General features: G+C 27.9%; 1 long non-coding RNA gene across 1 annotated transcript; it reads right to left on the minus strand.

The window, feature by feature from the left end:
- Nucleotides 1–403: 403 nt before the first annotated feature.
- LOC142321436 (uncharacterized) lies at nucleotides 404–6,903 on the minus strand. Its single transcript, XR_012755632.1, has 3 exons — nucleotides 6,576–6,903; nucleotides 4,268–4,408; nucleotides 404–886 (listed from the first exon to the last, which is right to left on the minus strand). It is a non-coding gene; the product is annotated as an uncharacterized LOC142321436 (long non-coding RNA).
- Nucleotides 6,904–7,711: the final 808 nt, after the last annotated feature.

A 7,711-nucleotide genomic window follows, 5' to 3' on the forward strand; every position in this document is an offset into this window, starting at 1 on the left:
ATTTTCTACATATGTATTTGTTTATAAGTTTTTAACTTTTTTCTATCATAAGAACAGTTTTCTTCTGTTCCTTAATGTGTTAATATTTTTTCAATGACTACTTATTAGTAGATAACAACAATTACTTAATCCTTTACACGAACCAGGAACAAATATCCTTTCTATTAATAATGCATGTAGAGCAAGGCCATAATGAAACGGCGATAAGTTCCTCTTATTGTAAAGGCAGTTTCTTTTTATGTATGACAAACTATAGTGAAATCACACTGATTCAATCTTATTTTTGAAAATAAAATTACTTTTTTTTTGCACTAATTTGGGATAAAGTAAAATGTAGATAAAAAGTTTTCAAAATATACAAAATTGTAGCATACAATTTTTATAAAAAAAAAGTGAAAATTAATTAAAATAGAATTTCACATTTATTATAAATAATTAAAAATACAATCAGTACAATTAAAAAAAGACAGAGTGCTTAGAACAACACAATGCTAACACTGCCATCTAGTTATTGCAGAGTGGCATTAAAAGTTGTACATCAAAATACACACGACATTAATTAATCATTGTTAAACAAATTTTTATAATTATTCAATAATAAAGATGCAAATCACACAGATTGTTTCCTACAAGAACACTGCACAAATTTTTTATTCATTTCCTTCTGTACATCACCATCCCAATTATAATCATTACAATATTGATTCAGTTTTCTATTTTCATTTACATATATTAACTGATTTCTTTCGACTATTTCAATATCTTTTTCAAGTTCTTTCAATTCTTTTTCCAGCTGAGTTTTACGTTTAATTTTTGGTATTGTGTCAGTTACCATAGGTAATAACTGAAATTCCTTTTGTAGATCACGCCAATTCTTATGTAAACCCTATTACACAAAAAAAAAAAATTACTTTAAACAACTTCTGTACATAATACTGATTTTTTAAAAATAAAACTTCTATTTGAATCACAATAAAAAATTAAATGTTTTTAAAGTCAAGCTACAAAATGAAAACATCATAAACTATTAATTATTTCCCTTTGTATACAGATAAATTTAGTAACAGTAAACTAGCTGTAACTTACTTCTAAGAATTAATAATTATCAAAAGCGTTAAAAAAATTATATGGGAAGGACATGAGAAAATGGCATAAAATTTCTAAACTGTTTTATTAATCACCAATTATTTGAATCAATCATAATCCATATTTTATTCTAATAAACCCAACTAAATGTTTATTAGTAATTTCTAAAATTAAAATAAAGTAGTATTTTACATGCTACGGATATCAATAATCATTTTAGACTCTAATATGATATCTATTTTACAAAATAAGCTCATCTTTGGAAGTTATAACTTACAAACAATTTAAAAAAGAAATAGTTTTATATCATGTTATACTGTTCTTTTATGTGTTATTTTTATGAGTTTCAACCTATTTAAAAACAAATCTACAGGAATTATAACAAATTATGCATTAAAGTATACTGTACATTTTTTACCTGTTTTTATGGAAGTTTTATTTCAAGATTCTACAACCTCAATAATATAAAACATAAAAGCTATTTAAGTACAGGGTGTCCTATATAAAAGGCAACTCATTAACTGGCCTTCTACAAAATTTGACTTGACTTCCCCTTCATTTTACTGGAATGAACTCATCTGACATCTGAGTATCACACCCACGGGAGAAGACTACTTCTGGTAGCCTTAAAGCGATCAGAATACTTTTAATGAGAAGATGGTGTTTTCACGGAAGGAATGTGTTTTTATTACAACCATACTTGAATACACGATCAATAACTGGAGTGCAAGAATCTTTTTTGCTGTAAGTAGTACTGAGACAGACCAATTCCTAAAAATACATCAGTATTGAGGTCAGTGACTAAATTTAGACAATTGTGACAATTTGGTGGTTTTGTTAAAGACAAGAAAGAGAAAAATCAAGGAAAATGTTGAATACAGCAGACTTGGTCACTCAAATTACCTGCCTCATCAAAAAAAAGAAAAGATTAATGACACTTTTCAACTAAAATTAATTTGCAAAAAATCAAATATTCATCGAGTATAATACAGTTAAATTTATGATCATCGAATTCAACCAATTGAGTGAATTCAAGTTATGGACTTATTTTTCTCTGACAAGGCACAGCTTCACTTGAATGACTATGAAGTCTATAAATAAAGTAGTCAGGCAACCAAAGTGGCAACACTGTAAAGTTACTAGGACACATATATGAATAGCTGATTTATATTAGATAATATTTTTAGTCTATTGTTGCCACGTGAGACGTAAACAAACTTTTCGTGAAACGAGTTTTTGTTGTGCGTTACAAAAATGAGTGAAACTAATTATGAGCAACGTTATGCGATCAAGTTTTGTGTTAAACTTGGTGAGATAGATACTGAAACTTTTTCAAAATCGAAAAAGGCGTATAAAGATTACTCTCTGTCACAAGTCCAGGTGGTTTAAAGCATTTTCAGATGGCCACGAATCAGTTGCAGATGATCAACACTCTGGAAGACCGTTAACATCAAAAAGTGACGACAATGTTGAGTGAATCAAGAGACTTGATATATACAAGTATATCTTGTTTCTATAAAATAATTTCCAAAATTTGAATCTGTTACATGTAGTGCCTGGATGTGTCATAGGTAAATGTGGACCTATCTGTCTGATGCTGTATATAGTATGATCACTTCAATTTAATTTGTGTACTTCTGGGTTTCTATTCATCAAAGTTTATTTTTTTTAGTTTTCTATGAGATCTTATGTATTTTGTTTTGAAAATAACATCACTTTTTCCTGAAAATGTTGTCATTTTATACAACTTTATTGATATATGTAAGAGTTATGCATTTTCTGTTGCGTATCAAGTATCTATAAGCCAATTACTCACCAGTTGTTTTATTCTGTCGAATTCTTCAGTATAGATAACCTGACAAAGGTATGTGTTATCAGGTGATTTTACCATTTAACAAAAATAAATGTTTGTGTTGTGTAAGTTTTCTATATATTTTAAAAGTCTTTCTACCTATTTTTACAATTAGTGAGATCAAACGATTTGATATAAGGTCTGATCAAAAAGCAACAAGAATTTTTAATTGTATGCATTGTATCTTGTCAATTGAGTTGATTTTCTGTATATCGATAGTATTATCAGTAATGTACATGTTAACTTTCAGCCAGCTGCAACGCTTAGTTTGCATTTGACTACAATGGAATTGTTCATCAAGAATTCCTACTGCAAGGCTGTACTGTTAACAAGGAGTCCTACCTAGAAGTTTCATGCAATTTAACTGAGGCAATCTGTGGAGAAAATGATCTAAACTTTGGTGAGACAACTTGTGGATTTTGCACTACAAAGCACCAGTGAACACTGCTTTAACTATCCAAAAATTCTTGGCAGAACATAGCCACCCTATTCTCCAGACATGGCTCTCAGTGACTTTTTCTTATTTTTCAAACTTAAAAGGAGACTCAAAGGGCAAGGTTTTTCATCAATAAATGAGATAAAAGCAAAATTACAAGCTGAGCTCAAGGCAATACCTAAAGAGATGTTTCACCAGTCTTTCTCGACTGTTAACTACATTAAATAGCAGAGAGAGACTAATTTGAAGGAGATGGGATAAACATTGAAGTACTTGTAGAAAACATTAAAATTCTTGTTACTTTTTATCAAACCTTGCACATTCATGCTCCGGAGTAAACTGTAAATAAAGTGTAAAAAGTAAATTTATAAAAGAATATGAGTAATGTACAGATAGTCCTACCTCATATTCCTTTGTACAAGAACCAAAACAGTGATGCCAGAATAATATTTTCTCTACTTGTTTCTTGCTGTGTAATACATATCAATAAAGGGATAAATGTATATAAAATAAATGGGAAAAAATATCATGGAATGTATAGAGATTTAATTTCCTGACACACCATTTAACACTGAGACCTATAGATCCCTTTTTTCTTGTCCTGAAATCTGTATAAAGCCTGTATAAAGACAGATTTCTCTCAAAATTTTTACAACTGGTTCACCTATTGAAATGGTAAAGATGAATGTTTTTTTGTGATTTTTGTGATTTACACACTTAGGATATATTTCAACAGAAAAAGATATTAACATAAATTTAAAAATAAAAAATTATTGAAAAAATGTTTAATGGGGGATCCAATCCTCATCCCATAAAGATTTATCTACTACAAGTTACAACATGATCCAATGAATTTGAGAAAATATATTTATAAAATATGAAGTACAACTAACCTCTAATAATTCTTGTCTCTCATCTTCAGTTATATACCTCAATGGCAATCGTATTTTTGATTCTTTCTCTTTAATTCTATCTTCAATATCTTCAGCTTCCTTTTTCCTTATTAACAAATAATTAGGAACCTTACCAAAACCCTAAAATATTTTTAACATTATAAATTTAAACATTGTAATTTTTGTAATTACATAACTAACATATTTAACCAAAATCTTTAACCAAATTCAGAACAATTAACACAACATTCTTTAATTTAACTCCTTCAATGTTGGCAAGTAAAAAATCTCAAAACAACTCATGCGGCATCACCTTGGACCTAGTTTGCCATTTCACATGTTACTTTGATCTCATTAGCTGTGTTTGGCCATTCAAAAATGATAAAATAGTTTTATACATTTTATAAATCTTTTTGTAAAGTGTAGACACAATTTCAATGATAAATTTTTATTTTTATAACTTTTTATCCTTAAAAATATAAATTTGTTAATATTTTAATTTTTTTCTCATAATTTTATCTTTAAAATAGTACATGTTGAATGTTAATAATTATTAAACAATTTAAAATTTAAAAATATATATTATTATTTAGAAATCCCTTTCGCCCGAATTAAATCCCTCCTAATTCACGGAGTACCCGTACTAAAAATTTCGTTATTTTGCACTACACGCGTGTAATATACATGTAAACGTGAAAGATCTAAATTTGAGAATATCGATCGACATTTCTCCAGTGAATGTAGACGCATACCAAATACGTAGGTGAAAGTCGAAATATTTACTAATATTATTATATATTCGGAACTTCACCGGTATATGTCGATAAACACCGAAAAGCTGTGGCGGGGGTCGAAACGATAACTAGAAATTAAAATTAAGAAAAAAAAATCACCCGATACCAATCTCTAAGGTTAATAGATTACGAGAAATCCTAGTAAAAAAATTAAGTACTAAAAAAAAGGAATAATCTACACTCTCTTCGCTCGCTAACCTGGTTTAATTAACGTTAAAAATAATTATTGCTATTACAAACGGTTGATTTGTATGTATATAATGCATCTTATTAATTCTAGTCTTGAATTTGGAACCGAACATCGGGCAGACGCTTATAAATCTCACTTAAATGTGGAAATAGCATAAAAAAGAATAATTAGAATTATTGATTTCAAAAGTAGCTTCAACCCATCTCTTGAGGTTTCCGATAAGCTGTATTTTACCCGTGAAGAATCTATACATATAAAAATTATCAAGAGTATTTTTCAATAGTTGTAAAAATCATAAAATAGACAATGTGTACAATACAAAAAGGATGGATGCAGAAAACTCACAAATCCCGGCTGTATTTAAAAAACTGTTTCGAAAATCATTTGTCTATTTAGGACTTAAAATTTATAACATGTTAGACAAGATTATAAAGCCTGTAACTGTTGATATCTTCATTAAAGAGTTGAAGAAATGGGTTGTCATTTTTCAGGACACTACTGTTATGTTTTCTAAATTACATTGAATAAAATTAACATACAGTGAATAAAATTAAATACGTTCAAATTTTCAAGGTTTTGTACAACTGTTGAAGAATCGAACCACACTCCGCCTTTCATGAATTGATTAATAATATGAACTAGACTAGATGCGACAAATTTTAGATTAATTGTACTTAGATTAGGCTATATTTTATGAAATAAAACACTTTAAAGCGATGCGATACTGTGCCTATTAATAAAGAATAAAAATTAAAAAGAAAAATCAGAACAAAACTTTTGGCTAAATTTTTGTCGAAAAAGTTAAAAGTCTGACCATCTAACATAAAACCGACCGCTTTGATCTGCAGAACATAATGAAGGTTTCAAGAAAAGTGAGAAAATATTTGTAAAGTATTTCATACTAAACAACAAAGGCAATTTATCTTTCTAAAATAGATAGCTAATTTATTAATCACCAAATGTAGACACAGGCAAAAGGTTTTGTTATTAACAGAAATCTAAACAAAAAAACAGAACTTCAAACAAAAAAACTAGAACATAAAACGTAAATAAAACGTTTAGTCTACAAAAGATTCAGCAAAACCCCTGTTCTAGTGTATCGGAACTTACTTGAAAGCAAATTATTTTAGTTACATATTTTTATAAAGTAATCTGTACTTAATTTTAATTAAAATAACAAGAATAAAAATATATTTGACTAACCTAAAAATAATGATTTTTGCCAAAACAAGATGTTCATTAAATTCCCATAAGTTAACCAATAATCACATTATTTGTGTACAATTTTTCTTATTACAAAATATTATTATTTGAAAGAACTTACCTAGTTTACACGTAGAATTATTTTCTAAACGGTTTTCTAGCTTCACGTAAAATACATCTATTACGATAAATACAAATAATAAAAATTTGATACGATTTTTAAAGCAATAACACACTTACAGAAAAGAAATAAAGCATTATTTACTGTATGACAACGTTATTCGTTAACAACTCTTTTAATAGATTAATAAATTATCAGAAAGAAAATGTAAGCTAATATTATTATTATGTAAGATTGTTTATTTTTTCTACATCGCTGAATGTAATGGAAGCAGCTAATTATAAACAAATAAAATTTTTCATCAACGTAATACACATTTTGACATACGCAGTTTGATGAATTTCGACACGAAGAGAACGAGAGTCAAACGAGGGGAGAGAGTCTCTGCACTCTCCCCCACTCTTAATATACGGAGAATCTTAATAGGAAGCTTATATAAGAAATAATTCTAACATTAGGTATTGACAGGTGCTATGTTGTCAATTTACCTGATTTTTACTTCCGCCTTGTCCCCTTGCTCGTCAAGTTTGGCATCAGATAATTTACTGCGTTGCGTATTTGAATAATTCAACATTTACATAGAATAAACCTTCCAAGCTATAAGCGGTAAGAAATGAAAAAAAAAAAAAAATTTAGTTTTACGGAAAAATTTTTTAATTTATTTTTTTAATTTTATTAACGAATCAGTATATTATAATTTTACTATTATTTATAAAAATAAAAAAAAATTCCTAAAATATTTGAAATCGATGTTATATTCTCCATTTGACAGTACTATTAATGAACTTTATGATATTTCTCGTTTTATGTAATAGTATTAAAACTAAAAAAATCATACTTAATAACTTTTTTATTTTTACGTTGTATAATACAGTTAGTAAAATAATCACTGATTTTATACAACCGACCTCCCTCGGTTAACCGGGCTTACATATTTTATTTATCCGTAAAATTTACATAAATTATTGCTTGTTATAGTATTCGAATTATTTGAGAGATTTTCGTGTTAGAAGATTCAGAGATTACATATGATTGAAATTAAATATAATCTTAGATTACTGTTTATTAAAACGTCGATTATTCGGACCTCCATATCTCAAACATTATGTGACAAATCTAAGAGAAAAATAATTATT

Source organism: Lycorma delicatula, chromosome 3 (assembly GCF_047948215.1).
Source record: "Lycorma delicatula isolate Av1 chromosome 3, ASM4794821v1, whole genome shotgun sequence".
Lineage (NCBI taxonomy): Eukaryota > Metazoa > Arthropoda > Insecta > Hemiptera > Fulgoridae > Lycorma > Lycorma delicatula.